Source organism: Aedes aegypti, chromosome 3 (assembly GCF_002204515.2).
Source record: "Aedes aegypti strain LVP_AGWG chromosome 3, AaegL5.0 Primary Assembly, whole genome shotgun sequence".
Classification (NCBI taxonomy): Eukaryota; Metazoa; Arthropoda; class Insecta; order Diptera; family Culicidae; genus Aedes; species Aedes aegypti.
Genome location: NC_035109.1, coordinates 110,477,528 through 110,494,673, shown reverse-complemented (window position 1 = coordinate 110,494,673; position 17,146 = coordinate 110,477,528). Strand labels below are relative to the sequence as shown.

The 17,146-nt window shown below is 41.3% G+C and overlaps 1 protein-coding gene and 1 non-coding gene across 10 annotated transcripts in view; both read right to left on the bottom strand.

Moving 5' to 3' along the window:
* Positions 1-17,146, bottom strand: part of LOC5564866 (organic cation transporter protein) — a 294,930-nt gene that overhangs the window by 167,335 nt on the left and 110,449 nt on the right. For 2 of the 9 annotated variants that reach the window (XM_021855319.1, XM_021855320.1), the window contains exon 1: positions 10,417-11,327. The exons of the other annotated variants lie outside the window; for them this stretch is intronic. The gene's annotated coding sequence lies outside the window, so the exon portion shown is untranslated. Of the gene's footprint in view, positions 1-10,416; positions 11,328-17,146 lie in introns of those variants that run through there. 9 annotated transcript variants of the gene reach the window in all.
* Positions 19-90, bottom strand: Trnav-aac. The gene has a single exon. It is a non-coding gene; the product is annotated as a tRNA-Val (tRNA).

The following is a 17,146-nucleotide window of genomic DNA, read 5'->3' as shown; positions in this document are numbered from 1 at the left end:
AATTATACAAAAATCCACGTGCTCGGCTGAGATTCGAACCCAGGACTCTTGTATGTTAGTCGAGCGCTTTACCAACTAAGCTACCGAGCCACTTGGTGACCCAATAACTCAGTCTGTTACATGTTTAGAATCCAAATCCCCACAGACAAATTTTGAGCCGTCGAAAGGTATCATTAGATGATACTCTAGATATCCGATGACCATGTTCCGTAAATGGTCACAATTATTGCCTAACTAGAACGGGTGATATAGTCTTTCAAATAGATCAATGATTTTTCCTGCGAATCAATCGATCAAATGATGGCGAAGATACAGAATATTGAAGCTTTAATGTCACCCAGTACTGTAAAGGTTAACTACAACATACAATTTAGCAAAATTTGCATATTTTCAAAAGCTTAACATACATTTAATCATACATAATCGTTATATGAATCCAAATTTAACATTTCTCAAAATAAATAAAAACCCGAATTTAGTACTATACCATTTGATTCCGCTAGAGTTTGTATCCTTTGACAGATACGTGTATTTCGATCATAACTGTAAGGCCGTCATCAGTGTTGTGTCTTGTACACGACACTGAAGACGGCTTAACAGTTGAGGTCGAAATACGCGTATCTGTCAAATTATACAAACTCTGGCGGAATTAAATGGTTCAGTACTAAATTTATTTATTTTTTCCATTTATTTATAGGTATTCCACTGACCAGCTCGAAGATTTAGAATTAACATTTCTGTTACATTTCAACCGTTTTCAGCTAGTTTATAAACAATTTGATTAAATTCCGGGATCCCGGAAATTACTGGGATTACAGATCAAGCACCACATTGGGTAGGAATGTTAGTTCAACGCAAGAAGATACAGGGGACCAAATTTATTTTCATAGACGTTACCGGGTGGGATAATTGTTTTAGTAAGGTACGATTGATCCTGACACTTAGTAAGTACTAATCATTGATTAATAGAATATTTGCATAGTAATCTTCTTTTTTTTCTTAGAAACAAGCTAATCCTACGTTTAGACGCAGGTGTAGCGTCTTCATCAGGGGAAACCAAACTTTTCGAATAGTTTTAAACTACTTTTCAACCAATTTGTAAGCTTTCTCGGTAAAATTCTTCAGTTGTACCTTTACTGTTATTTGCTGAACCGCTGCATATTTTTTTATTTTTTTAAATAACTTCAACGTACATATGCACATTAGGTAGTCAATCCTTCGAGTCTGTTTTCGCTTAATTGAGAAAAAAAAAACAAACTTACTAGAGCCCATTTTGTTTCCCTCCGTTGTTGGACAGCGATATTTTCTCAAACGCAAGGCTACCTCACGTATTTCTACAAGACAAAATCTGAGATTCTTCAATAGTTTTGATTATTAAAAGTAACTTAATATGAATAACGTTTCGAGGACTACAAGTTATTGGACTGGGGGGTGACCCATTTCACCTAAAATCTTTTCGCATAATGTATAGAAGAACTGGTAGCATTTTAAAGAAGGCATATAATTCTCATTGTGCCAAATGTTCATTATACCAAACGTCCTTATGCGAAATGCCGCACCTCCATTGGATACTACTTTTCCCCGAATGCCATTTTCAAGAATGACTCGTTTTGTTGAATATTAGTTTCCGTGTATGTTCAAACGACATCTCTCGCACTCGAGACGACCTTTATGTTTAGTGGAAACACCATGGTCATGTTGTGTGTTGCCGAAATGCTACACGGAGAAATATTTTTACCTAATTTTTGAGTATATTTTACCCAAAATTAGGTATATCGATTATGGTTTCAATCCAAAATCTCTCGGTATTCTCCCTGTCCTTTGGTTCAGAAAGGGGTATGGGCGCGTTCTGCCAACTCGGTCGAGGCAGATTTCTTGTGTGAACAAGTTACAACATGGACGTTCTAAAGTGCCAGAATGAAGTGTTGTGCTTGTGGGGAGCACTTGAAGATGGGATGGAAGGTCATTACTTCGCGTTCGTGCTTTACTCCTGCTTATCTTAAAAGTTATATACCATAACCGACCCTAATTTTAACTATCGAAATTAACAGTTGCAAATACAATAATCGTTCTGAGTTCACTAACATGTCGTCGCGTTAATTTAATCATAATGATCTTTTATCTACATCCGTCGAACCATTCTGAATGGCCGTTGTGAGAATATCACCAAGAATTTCTCACATGCATTAAAGCTGAATTGTCCTACGTTGAAACATTGAGGTTTTCGCTCTTTTGGATTCATTTTTTGTTGTTCGTCCTCAGTATTTTTGAGATGTCCTGAATGCCGCACATGGCGTACAGTGATCATTGCCATGGAGTTTCTCGTAAGCTGCATGGGGATTGTTATCATGGGAATCCAAAGAGCGAATTTTCTATGATTTCATTGTTGGCCAATACAGCAATAAAGCATGTAACAATCACTAACTTTTCTTCTCTCTTTATCCTTGTTTTCATATCTAACCCGCCATTACAACGAGGAAAAATCCATTGGAGAGGAAAGACATGGCGGCGTATTGGCCGAGAAAAGTTAAGTATCATGTTTTTGTAAATATTCTTATTACTGATTGCAAGGTGAATCAGATTAACTTAATTTTAAACTAATAACAAACTTGTTCCACAGAGCTATTTACAAAACACCACCCAAAATCCCTCCTTTCCCATATCCTTAGGCAAAACACTTCACTACCGCTATATGTATGACTGATTCATGTTCTTTTGACCTTGCATCATTCATACGTGTATTGGAAGTCAAGAGTAGAAACAAAACTTAAAGAACTTTCTGGTCAAAGATGTTGCGTTGCCTACTTCCCAGACTCCAAAACCCCCCTGTGTATTATGGACGGTGTGAGTTTTCAAACTTATGCTGGAGACTTGGCCCCTGACCCCCTTGTACATCAATAAAATAAAATAAAATAAAATAAAATAAACCCAAAATCTCTCGGTATTCTCTTTCTCCCACACGAATGCTGTCAAAAATAGAGAGAGCTGCATCTACCCAATGGGGGTACTTTGGCCCAATAAGCCAAATTTGGGTAAATGCAACTTTTCTTATGTTTGGGTCGAAAGAACTCAATTTTGCGTTAAATCAACCCACAATTGAGTAATTTTTCTAATGGAATTAAAGCCAAACTACCTAGTGGGGACCTTGGAAATTTAGCCAAAATTGAGTTATTGGGCTCAACTACGGAATTGCGTTGAAATAACCCAAAATTGAGTTGAATTCCGTCTCCGTGTAGTGTTTTTATATTGTGAATAAAGTTTTTTTTATTCGTTCGTGTATCATCAACCAGTACACAGTTTAATTCCGCTCCTAAATGCTTATCTTTGACAGATACGCGTATTTCGACTACCACTTGCAGTAACTGACACTGAAGAAGACTGCAAGTGGTAGTCGAAATACGCGTATCTGTCAAAGATAAGCATTTAGGAGCGGAATTAAAAGGTACACGGTACTCCATCTACTTTTAAGTTTCTCTATTTGAGATTCTGCTCAGAGGATTCGAACATTCATTAAAAAGTTATAATGGCAGTACACAGTTGTTTGCTTTTGTTCCGGTCCGTCAATTCCTTTGTCATCTCGCGGTTGTTTCCACCGTGGTTCCAATACGTTTCCCAGGAAAGTTATGCATTTCAAAAACATGCAAAGATAGTCTTCAGTGACAGGGTGAAAAGTGTGGAATAACGATAAGTCATGAAAAGAAGGAAGCAGGTTTTGGTATTTGATGGTCATTCTAACTTTAACCCATGTTGCTAAAAACGCTGAAGCCGGTGAAACTCGTAAGAACCACCAATAAAGTAGTTTATATTGCATATCAGATGAACAGTTCGATTCTCTCCTTGAAATTTGTTGTGACAATTATGCTGACGTGAATCGCAAGTCAGTCCCATCTGCATTTTCATCAAAATTGAGTTGAGTTCAGTTTTCAACATATTTTCCCATACTCTTTCAGCTGCCCTAATGAGATAATAAAATTTGTTCGGAAAGAGTAGGAAAAAAAACAGCAAGTCAAATTGTCCCATAATCAAAAGTAACCGCATATCAGTCCCACTACAGATTCCTGCACCGTGTAACACAAAAATGAACCGTGTTTAGTTTATCTTTATATTTTTTCTCAGAAAGATATCATAGTGACAAGCAAATTGTGAAAGTTTCATTATGATTTGAACACGTTCCAATCCTTTGGAATTTTTTGAATATTCGTATGAAAAACGAGTTTGGAAACTTCACCGTCCATTTTAACAATGCCTACTTTTTACTGATGGGACTTACTTGCGATTCACGGCAGTATGAGTGCCAAAAACTTTTCGGGAAAGTTGATGATTCGGAGAAACCGAATATTCGAATTACTGGCATTCTGGGAACAAGCATTTGGGGAATTGGCGTTCAGAGAAACGGCATACGATAAAAGAAGCATAATCAATTTATTGGACCAACGAAACTTTTTGAAAACAAAATCACGTTACTAGCTAAATTTCTATAGTCTGGAAAATACATGAATGTGAGCATATTGTTAAAAATATCTTCTTGTATCTGTTTATGAGCACTTTTACAGTTATTAGCTGAGAGCTTCCTTCGTCAATTGAAGTCGAGAATACTTTCAATACAAAAAGATCCTTGAACGGTAAAAGTTCTTCCTCCAATTCCTATTTTCAATCAAAAATTTTGCTTTACAACTACTGGTAATCTCCCCATTAGTTCTCTCAATTTTTTTTCGCGATAAATCCTATACTTATTAATTGACATCTTTGTGCATTGCTTTGAAGATTCTCTAATTGCTTCCGTCTCAAAACCTATCCAGGAATTATATCCTGAACTCACAAGATTATTTCAGAAATATGTACAGGCCCAGATAGACGTAGCGGTAAACGCACAGCTGTTCAGCAAGACAAAGCTAGAGGTCGTGGGCTCTAATCCCTCCGGTCTTTTCGTTAAGGAAATTTTCTCGACTTTCTAGGACATAGAGTATCTTCGTACCTGCCACACCATATAAACATGCACAAATCTTCAATTGGCAAAGAAAGCTAATAACTGTGGAAGTGATCATAAGAACTCTAAGCTGAGAAGCAGGTTTTGTCTCAGGGGGAACTTAATACCAAAATGAAGAAGAAGATGCACATCCAAATTCTTCCAGTAGACATTTTGTTTCTATATTACATCAACAACTTTGGTTATCCTGGTTCACTTCACTTCAATCTAAGAAGATTCTGCCTTGATTTTCATTTTCATATTTATTTTAACACGCAGAAACTTCCAAAAGTTAAATTAGCAAAACTTTTTGATGAATTTATCTTCTCTAGTTTGTTATCACAACTATCATTTTATTACTTCAATAATCATGGTTTATCAAATTAACAATATTGACATTCAACATAACATAAACATTTTTTGAAATTGGGCAGAGCATGTGTTTGAAGCATGCAGTGAACAGTGTAATTTTCAGCCCAAACATAGTAGTTTTCGTTTCGTGTTTAGTTTTGAAACTGGTTTTACTGAATACGGCGAAATAACTTTGAAATGGATTGTAAAATTGATGAGTCGACAATCAGGAAGGAGCGCCCAACATAGCTCTGGTCCTCGCAAGTCCGTACCTCACGCATCCACGGGTCTAACGATAACAAAGACCGCCACCTAAGGGTTGCGTACTTAGCTGGTAGTGCAACCTGGGCACTGTTGTCCTTCTGACATCAGCTAGAGTGAGGGGGTGCGTCCCGAGCGTCTGTCCACCAGGAGGTGCGGCTCAAACAGCGTCTGTTCTGGTATCTAGCGGCTGAGTATGAAATGTTGTATCACGTCAACTAACCTAAGGTGGCAGCCCCATCAACGTGATGTAGGTAGCGCAATCCCGGTAAGGTTGCATACCGAGTTTCTCACCTCCCACGAAAAATGGAGAAAGAAGGAATAACGAACGATATTTTCGGCAACCGACCTGGCAACGAAATAAGGACTATGAATGAAAACTAGTTACCTGGATTGTCAGGACGTTAAATGAACTCGGACGAGCGAGGCTTCGTGAACTGCAGAAGGTTGGAGTGGGCGTGGCCGCCATTCAAGAAGTGCGGTGGCCAAGATCTGGAAAACGTGAATTCCGGGCGGTTCATCCCATCGCCAACACTACGTTCAAATATAACATCTACCACAGCGGCAGCGATAAAGCAGAACATGGAGTCGGCTTCATAGTGATCGGGAAGCAGATGAAACGCGTTATGAAGTGGAAACCGATTAGCGAGCGAATCTGTCTACTGAGGATACGGGGCAAATTCTTCAACTACTGCCTGGTCAACATCTATGCACCGACGAACGACAAACCTGATGACGTGAAGGACGCGTTCTATGAAGGCCTTGATAAGGCCAATGGAGAGTGTCCAAAACACGACGTGAAAATCGCAAAACTGTATGGAATAGAACGATATGCGAAGATTCTATGAAACTGTCAATGGCGTGCGGAGAAAGTCAGCGCCGTCTCCCGTCATGTGCAACGACCGTGAAGGTAATTTGCTGACAGATAAAACGATGGTGGCTGCCAGGTGGAAAGAGCACTTCGAAACGTTACTGAATGGAGGGAACGATAGAGCATCGGAGAACAGAATGAACATCGACAACGACGGTCAAGCTGTGGAACCTCCATCTCTAGATGAGGTTAAGAAGGCGATTAAAGAGCTGAAGAACAACAAGGCTGCTGGGAAGGATGAGCTCCCGGCCGAACTTCTCAAGCACGGTAGTGAGCAGCTGCATAGAATAATTCACCCTATATTACTAAGGATATGGGAGGAAGAAGAACTGCCTGCTAGCTGGAAGGATGACCTCATTTGCCCTCTCTTCAAAAAAGGGCATAGATTGGAGTGCGCCAATTACCGAGGAATAACGCTACTCAATTCGGCGTACAAAATAATGTCACATATTCTGTTCAACAGATTGAGACCGCTTGAAGAGTCCTTCGTCGGCGATTACCTAGCTGGTTTTCGTGAGGGCTGATCGACGTCGGATCAAATGTTTACCCTGCGACAGATCCTCGATAAATTAAGGGAGTACAACTTGCAGACTCATCATCTGTTCATTGATTTCAAGGCGGCGTACGATTCAGTTAAAAGAAACGAGTTGTGGGAAATAATGATGGAACATGGCTTTCTGACGAAGCTGATTAGACTGATTCGTGCAACGTTGGAAGGATCGAAATCAAGTATACGGGTTGCGGATGAGATTTCAACATCCTTCGTAACCTTAGACGGATTGAAGCAGGGCGATGCACTTTCAAACCTATTGTTCAACAAAGCGTTAGAAGGAGCAATAAAGAGAGCTTGCGTGCATAGAAATGGCACTATTATCACACGTTCGTATATGCTCCTTGGTTTTGTGGACGATATCGACATAATCGGGATTGATCGCCGAGCCGTGGAAGAGGCATACGTGCCTTTTAAAAGGGAGACAACGCGAATTGGACTCATTATTAATACCACAAAGACAAAGTACATGGTCGCTGGTAGACATCGTGGGCACATAGGTGATGTTGGTAGTGAGGTGGTGATAGGTGGTGATATTTTTGAAGTAGTTGAATAATTTGTGTACCTTGGAACTCTAGTGACTTGCGATAATGATGTTACCCGCGAGGTAAAAAGGCGTATTGCAGCTGCGAGTCGGGCTTTTTAGGGACTTCGTAACCAGCTAAAGTCCCGCAGTTTACAGACGAAAATCAAACTCGCGTCGTACAAGACTCTAATTCTTCCGGTAGCCCTGTACGGTCACGAATCTTGGACGTTGAAAGAGGTCGACCGGAGAACATTAGGGGTCTTTGAACGTAAAGTGATGCGACCAATACTCGGCGGTAAATTGGACAATGGCATCTGGCGGCGTCGCATGAATCACGAGTTATACCAAGTCTATAATGAAATGGATATTGTTAAGCATATAAAACACGGCAGGCTGCGGTGGGCTGGGCATGTAGCTCACATGTCGGAGGAACGTCAAGCTAAACAAATATTCAGCAGGGAACCAGGAAGAGGCAGTCGCCTCCGTGGAAGGCCGCGCACCAGATGGCTTTTTGCAGTTGACGAGGATTTAAGGTCGCTTAACGTTCAGGGCGGCTGGAAGCGATTGACCCAGGACCAGGTCCAATGGAGAAGGCTTCTTCATTCGGCGTAGATTCAACGCAATAGCAAGGAATTGTTGCTCAAGTGCTACACGGATTGCATAAGACGAATATGCATATTTCAGCGAACTATTTGTATCATATGTTTTGGCTCCAAAGCGGCATCCTATCATGCCACTATGGGAGATCAGGTGGCCAATAATCGAAAAAATTACTTGTTCTGATAGGTTTTTCTTGTACATTATTCCATAGTAAACACTTCTATTAAGAAATAACTGGAATATCAGGGCAAGATTTTTTATATTTTAAATGATACAGTATGTCAAAGTTAGAGTTTAAAGAAAAATTCAGTGCAAACAATTGAATACAATATACTGCATAATCGTGATATTTTATACTGATCTTTATACACTGTCCGAAAGCTTATTCAAAAAGCTATCTTAGAAAAATAAAATGAAATAAAAATTCGTATTCTAGGTAGGAAAATGCGGAGAGTGCACTGAAAAACAAATATGTTTGATTTAATCTCGAAACCTTACACATCCCATATTTTTTTTGTCCCTAGTTGTATCAAGCTAAAATTTATTTCCAAGGGTACTTTGAGATGTAAACCAAAGGATCGTGAAAAATTTTGCTATACAAATTTGCACTTTTTTAATTCAGGGCTTTTTGATTTTTTCCATTATTTTTAACTATTTTCTATTAAAAACAGATAAAAAATAATTCAGAGAATAACTCAATATCGCTAAATCATTCATATCATCATTTCTATGTAAGTTCCAACATTTATAATGGTTTGCACAAAGTTAATTGCATAAAAGGCTTACATTCATCATTAGTAACAAAGCTTAGTATTTCGCTATAGGCCCTATTCAAAAGTTAGTCTCGGAAACTTGTTTTTGAAATAAAAACATAAAACTTGTATCACAAATCTCATAAATATGTCATGAGATGGAAAAAATATTTTTGGACGCCAGTCTGTAACCCATAGTGCATGCGATCAACAAGCAAATTCAATCGTGTAAACATCGCAGATACAAGCACATAATGTATTATAGATGAATAAGGACACCGAATCATGTAAACATATTTCTAATTTATATAAACTTTTTAATAATCGTGAAAACAATGATTTTTAAAATGATTGACAAAAAATTTTGACAAAATTCTAATAAAACCTAGCAGTATCGCTCCAACAAACGAGATAGGCATCATGATAAAAATGATTGTGGATTTGACGCGAAATGAGTGTTGAATTGTCAAACATGTCGTACTAAGTGACAACTATAATGATTTTAAAACCAAAAAAACTATTTCAGGTTGAATTCAACAAAAACTTTTGTTAACCCTGAAATGGCAACCCAGTTTTACCCATTTTTTTCTTGGACGTATAAACTTTTTCTCTACGTGCAAAATTGTGATGAAATATACACACATCTGTGAAACACTCATCTTCCGATTTCCAGATATTTTTTTATCGAAAATTTCTTGCGCTGTTTCAAATTTCCTTCAAAAGATTTTAAAACATTGTTATAGATTTTTCTTCTTGGAGGTATCCGTTGTGTGGTTCCTATTAGAACTATAGGAAATTGTTTATGTGGAAGTCCTTGATGAATCATTTAATAATTTTTTGATGAAATATTTAAATGAATTCTCGGAATCTTTATATTTTGTATATTAGATTTAGTTACTTATAATTTTCAGCATAAATTATTATTATTATTATAAACTGTATTTGTGAGACTTTCAACCCGTGGATGGTTCGTCCAAGCATAAATGTTTACGTTAAATTTCGACCACTATTCTGAAGACCACATTCTCGTAGAAATGAAAAATGTAGGACAAATACATATTTCAAAAGGCAATACTGAGTCTAAACTTTCAGAAACGATTTATTGAGTTCGAATTTAAATTTAAAGAATAAGACGAATATTATATTTAGCAAAGTTGTTTATAATAACACTTTCAATAAGTTTTCTTAAGAGTGCAACGACATAAAAGAGGTAAAAAATAAAATCTGAATAAATACCACTCTATTCAACTGTTTACTAAAGGAATGGAAAACTCAATAATAGAAAACATCACAGGATCTGTGAAGACATCCTACGTCGAATCAACTAGAACAGAGAAAAATATGTTTTATACAGGTAAAAATAACATTGTATATCTCACTGAATTTGACAGAAATTAGTGGTAAATCTTCAAACAAAAATAAATATCAGATAATCAGTAGTACATTGTAATGATGCAAATTAAGTGAATTCAGCCGAACCATTTGTCTTGGCGACTGTTCACGTTCTGCTAACGATCTCGAAATAATGTTTCATTTTACCTGAACCGTAAGTAATTCGCCGCTTCCCGGTGGATCACCTGATGTCACCGTCAATACAAAACAACTACACAACCACCAAACACAGGTTTCCGGTTACAGCTTCTTCTACAGCACACCAAACGAACAACAGCTGTTTGTAGAAAATCTTCGATTACCACCCGTCGTCGTTGTCTTCCCAAGAAACTACACAAACTTTTCTGACTGCTTTTTCCCAAAGACGAAACAGCATCCAATTATCTTTATTTTCCGCGCCAGAAAACAAACAGATATTCAAACAGTTTACAAATCACCAAACCGATTCACGCTGCATCGGGCGAATGACCCAAACTGGTCTGCCTCTTCGCGGTTTTATATCAATCGAATTTCCTTTTCCCTTCGGCTTCCGTAAGAACATCAACATCCACTTCACTTTTCTTCTGACATCCGGAGATAAACCGAAATCTGCAATGCTTCTATTTTAATTCTCCCAATGTTAAACAGTTGGGATTTCTTCCTTCCAAACAGAGCGCAACGTTTCCAGTCTTATCAGTCGAGCTACACGTGTAGAACGCAAATCAGAATTCTTGAACTTCAAATTGTCTATCAACAACGCTCCGAAGCGCTCGTGGGATCCAAGATAATGGAAGCAACCCAGCAAGTAGCAATAATAACCGTCCAGAAACTGTCACTGATTGGCGCGAAATTCACCACTTGATCGTTTGGCGCCGCAATACGTAATACGGGTAGATTCAATGATCCCTATTCCGGAGGCCAACGCACGGCCAGACCACACACCAACGCAAGGAGATAGGCGGCCGCTCCCCCCTTTTCCTTAGGTGAGCAAAGGGTGTGTGGAAATCCCGCGGAAAGCACGGACCACTCGAAGGAAACACGTCGTAACCGTACGAATCCACAGCGTGAACTGAACCCTGATGGTAATATTTTGCAACATTTTAGCAATTCCGAGATAGGCGCACTTCGCCGTCGTCGTCGTTGTCGTCGTCTCCGTCGTCGTTGCCACAGTTGGTCGGGGCAGTTAGTCTTGGCATGGGCGTAGCCAGAGTGATTTTTCCCCAGGTTTCTGTTAAGAATCTTCTAATCAAAATAACAATTTATCTCAAAACAAACTGTTTCGAGTTAATTCCCGCTTTGCGTTTTGATAGTGTTACGCTCTTCAAGACATTACTTGCGCCACTAACAAACTTGGTCTATAGCTGGTTACCTCCAATATCCCGATCGTCCCACACTTCCAAGACCCTGTTTAAGTTGGTAAACCATCTAGCTCGTTTCGTATCCCTCCGAGCTCCGGCCGGATTCTAGGTAAGTACATTTTTTGTGGAATTGTGGTCGGTATTCGCTTTCAGTTTTGGCGACTATATGGATTAGACCGTCCCAGCTCAGTATGAGAGAAAAATAAAGTCGTATATTTCTACGGGGCACCCCCCAGGATTATTCCTTAGGATTGAAAAAAAGACTTCCTGAAAATTTCAGCTCATTTGGTCGTTCCATGAACTAGCGCATTTGAATTGATGTTAATTATGGATATCAAGCTCAAACTTATGGGAAACAGCACATCATCTACTGTTTGGTTCAGGAATATTATCGCTATTAATTGAACCCAAAATGTCAAAAAGACTACTTGATACTACAGTCGCCTCTCCACATCTCGATATCGAAGGGACCATCGAGATAGGGAGAGATCGAGACAAAGAACAAATTTTTGATGAATACTAGGTTGAAAAGCACTCCGTTGCCAAGATAGTAATACACAAACAGACGTCATTAAGCGCTTCTAATTTGTTTCGAATCCCAAAACTTTGGTCTAGTAACCTTCGATATTGGTCATATCGACATACGGAGAGAAAATTGAGAACGAAAAATCAACAGAAACACATCGAGATATGGAGATATCGAGATATGGAGAGTGAAAATGTATGCAGACTGAAGGGACTTATGAAATCATCGACATAAGGAGAGATATCGAGATGTAGAACATCGAGATGTGGAGAGTCGACTGTATAGCGAACATAATTGTAGAAGGTTGTATCATGATTAAAATTGAAATGAGCAATGAGCAATCAGGTGGCAAATAATCGAATAAAATTCTAGTTCTGATAGGTTCTTCTGGTACATCAATACGAAGTAAACACTTACATTAAGATATCCCCGGAATGCTAGAGCAACATCCTTTGTCGTTTCATTGTTATAGTGGCATACTAGAGTTAGAGTTTTTAAATAAAACAAAGAATTCAGTACAAATACAAGGTATACGTTATATGCAATATACTGCATAATCGTAATATTTCATACATATCTTTATACACTGTTCGACAGCTTACTCAAAAAGCTATCTTTGAAAACTGAAACCGAAATAAAAAATCGTACTTTAGTTCAGCTAAATGTAGGTACTACACAATCGGCTGAGGACTGCTGGAGGACAGTCATAGCAGCCATTAACGACGCTGCCGAAAGCATTGTCGGATATGTGGAACGGAGCTCAAGAAACGATTGGGTCGACGAAGAGTGCCAGGAGGCTTTAGAGGAGAAGAATGCAGTGCGGGCTGCAATGCTGCAGCATGGTACGCGTGGAACGAAACAGACTGAAGCGGAAGCAGCAAACCCGCCTATTCCAGGACAAAAAGCGCCGCCTGGAAGAGGTGGAACGCCAAGAGATGGAGTTGCTGTACCGTTCTCATGAAACGCGGAAGTTCTCTCAGAAGCTCAACACACCCAGCATAGGCTTCGTGCCGCGAGTTGAAATGTGCCAGGATAAGGATGGAAGCATCTTGACGGACGGACACGAGGTGATCGAAAGGAAGCAGCACTACGATGGACACCTGAATAACGCTGAGAACACAGGCACAGAAGGTCAGGACAGCGAAGGCGATGGCTACGTCAGCGCAGCGGACAGTGGAAACCAACCAGCTCCCACGATGGGGGAAGTTAAGGATACCATTCAACAGCTCAAGAACAACAAGGCCGCTAGCAAGGATGGTATCGGAGCCGAACTCATCAAGATGGGCCCGGACAGGTTGGCCGCTTGTCTGCATCGGCTGATAGTCAGAATCTGGGAAACGGAACAGCTACCGACAAACTGGTGTGTGAGAATTATCGTGCAATCATCATCCTAAACGCTGCCTACAAAGTGCTATCCCAGATTCTCTTCCGTCGTCTATCACCTATAGCAAACGAGTTCGTGGGAAGTTATCAAGCAGGTTCATCGATGGCCGCTCGACAACGGACCAGATCTTTTCCGTGCGGCAAATCCTCCAGAAATGCCGTTAGTACCAGGTCCCTACGCACCATTTGTTCATCGATTTCAAGGCGGCATACGACATTACTGACCGTGTAGAGCTATGGAAGATCATGGACGAGAACAGTTTTCCCGGGTAGCTCACAAGATTGATTAGAGCAACGATGGACGGTGTGCACAACTGCGTGAAGATCTTGGGCGAACACTCCAGTTCACATCTCCATCAGCCGTATTTGGAGACGGAGCCTTCTTTATGTTCGAAATAAATGTATCCATAGTCAGGAGGCGACGATTCAACACACGCCAACCAGAAGACGACTCAGTAAAGAGGTCCTTTGTTGAAGATTTGAGGACTGACGCTGCAGACATTCTCGAAAGTGGCAACGTGGAAGAACAAAAGACCGCCACCAAAAGTGCCTTCATCGCTATCGGCGAGAAAAATTTGAGTGAACTGCTGTAGCAGGCCTAGCCTAATTTGAAATCATCATAGTAGGCTGTGCCTGCAAATAGAAAAAGAATTGTCATTAGTTAGCCAGCCACCAACCAAGCAAGTTTGAATAAAGCATTAGCTCGTACTAACATAGTTTTTTCCTTGGTAACGACTGGTAACGAAGCAATTCGAAGACTCTCATGATTTTTTCACTCAAGTACCACTGAAGAAAATGACAGACGCGGATCTCATTGCGCGGCCGCAGCAGCAGATTGAAACTCAGCAGCAACATATTGAAAACCTGGGGCACCGAGGCAATCCAATTGCTGGCAGCGATAAGATCATCGAATCAAGCGGAATCCAGGATTTCCAGTACGATCTGGACGGAGGCGTTTTCTTCGATCGCTGGTACGCAAGGTACGAGGACGTCATCACGCAGGACGGCCAATCTCTGGACGATGCCGCCCGTGTGAGGTTGCTTCTTCGCAAGCTAAGCACACCTTTGCACGACAAGTACGTGAACACGATTCTTCCCAATCACCCCCGGGAGTAATCGCTAGAGGAGACCGTCACGAAGCAGAAGAACCTGTTCAGATGACAGAAGTCGGTCTTCCATTCCCGTTACCAGTTCCTGTGAATAGCAAGGAAGTACCCAAAACTGCTATGTGGTGACCAACACTATGTCCGCTTCACACACCTGTTCAAGATGCAAGCCACAGGGAAAAAAGGATAGGAAATTTTCTCGATTCCCAGAAAATAGAGTATCTTCGTACATGCCACACGATATACACATGCAAAAATGGTCAATCGGCAAAGAAAGCTCTCAGTTAATAACTGTGGAAGTGCTCATAATAACTCTAATCTGAGAAGCAGATTTTGTCCCAGTAGGGACGTAACGCCAAAAAGAAGAAAAAGAAGAAGAAGTGTACCAAAACGCAAGTAAAGCTGTACCTGAAGCCTGACGCACGTCCTTTCTATTGCCCCAAGAAACCAATGGCGTACGCTGTACTCCCTAAGGTAGATGCGGAACTCGAAAGGCTCCCGAACAACGGAATCTTTTCTCCGGTTCGATTCTCGGACCTTGCAGCTTCAATAGTCGTCGTGCGCAAGGCGGACAACATATCAGTCCGCGTATGTGGTGATTATTCGACGAGGCTAAACAACGCGCTAGAATGTGACCACCATCCGCTGCCCATCCTGACGACCCCTCTGTGGAACTGGCTGGGGCACGCTACTTCACGCATCTCGACTTATCCGATGCTTACCTGCAGGTACAGATGGAGGAAGAATCACGAAAATTGCTCACCGTGAACACTCATCGTGGCCTTCTCCAACCGACTGCCCCCTGGAGTCAAGTGGCCGGCATACCTGGAGTCAAGCCATACCTGGATGACATCCTCAACGCTGGTCGCACGAAGCAGGAACACGATCGCAATCTGCACGCCGTTCTCAAACGTATTCGTTAGTATGGTTTTCACTTACTTCTTGAAAAATGTCGTTTCGAAAACGGAAGCCCTTACCATGATGCAGCCACCGAAAGATGTCCAGCAGCTCCGCTCTTACCTCGGTGCTGTGAATTACTTCGGTCGGTTCGTCAAGCACATGAAGAAGCTCTGGGCATTCCTGGACAATCTGCTCATGAAGAATGCCCGCTGTAATCGGACCGACGATTGCCAGCATTGCGTCGATCAGTTCAAGACCATTCTCCTCTCCGATCTGCTGCTTACCCACTACGACCCTTGCAAGGAGATCATCGAAGTACGGTTTTGCCGCAGTCATTCTACATCGATTCCCGATCTGTGAGGTGAAGGCAATCGCTCATGCCTTTCGTTCACTGACACCAGCAGAGATGAACTACGGCCAAGTGGAAAAGGAAGCATTGGCCCTGATCTGCGTGGTCACTCATTTCCACGAAATACTCTACGGTTCAATGGAGGGGACTCCGGTATATACAGCAAACCGGTTGCAACGCTGAGCCTTGATACTCCTGCTGTACGACATCGACAACGAACTTCGGCTACGCAGATTTCCTGTCTCGACTGATGTCAGCACAACGTAAACCAGATGAAGATTACATGATACAGGCCGTGCACGTCGAATCCGAAGCAAAAGCAATTCTCGACGGCACCATCAGCAACCTTCCAGTTACACACCAGATGATAGCTGAAACGCGAAAAGATCGAGTTCTACAGCAAGTGATGAATTTTCTTTGAGAAGGTTGGCCGGCCCATGTGAAGCAAATTGAAGATCCTGACGTCAAGAAGTACTTCGCTAGACGAGATGGACTTCAAATCGAGGACCACATGTTCGGCGATCGAATCGTCGTGCCACTCAAATTCCGCAAACGGATTGTTCGATAGCTACATCGTAGACACTCAGGAATGAACCGGATGAAATTTCTGGCTCACAGCTACATCTACTGGCCTAATGTGGACGACGGTGTAGCGCAATTTGTTCATCAGTGCATCGCGTGCGCTGAAGAAGAAAAATCTCCTACCAAAGCAACCCTGGAATCGTGGCCCCTCGCAGTGAAGCCATGACAACGTGTCCACATCGATTTTGCTGGCCCAGTAGATGACTATTTCGTGCCCGAAATTTTCCGTACGCGGTACATCACCACACTGCGACATTGGATATGCTACGTGAGACGTTTTCCCGTTTCGGTAATCCGAATACTTTGGTTTTGGATAACGGCACACAATTCACCAGTGTGCAGTTTCAGCAGTATTGCAGTTAAAATGGTATTGCTCACCTTCGTACTGCTCCTTACCACCCGCAGTCCAACGGCCAAGCGGAGCGATTCGTCGATTTCCTCAAGCGTAGTCTAAAGAAGCTCAGTAAGGGGGAAGGCTCGCCTACACTAGAGCACTTACAGACATTTCTTTCAGTGTACCGTTCAACACCGAACCGAAACACACCACAGTCGATGTCTCCGGCAGAAGCGTTCCTAGGACGAATGGTACGTACTACGTTGGACCTTTTGAACCACAAGCAGAATGACCAGTTCAACCGTCGGCATGGAGCCGTCAAGCGCGACTTCTAAGAAGATGACCTGGTGAATGTTGAAC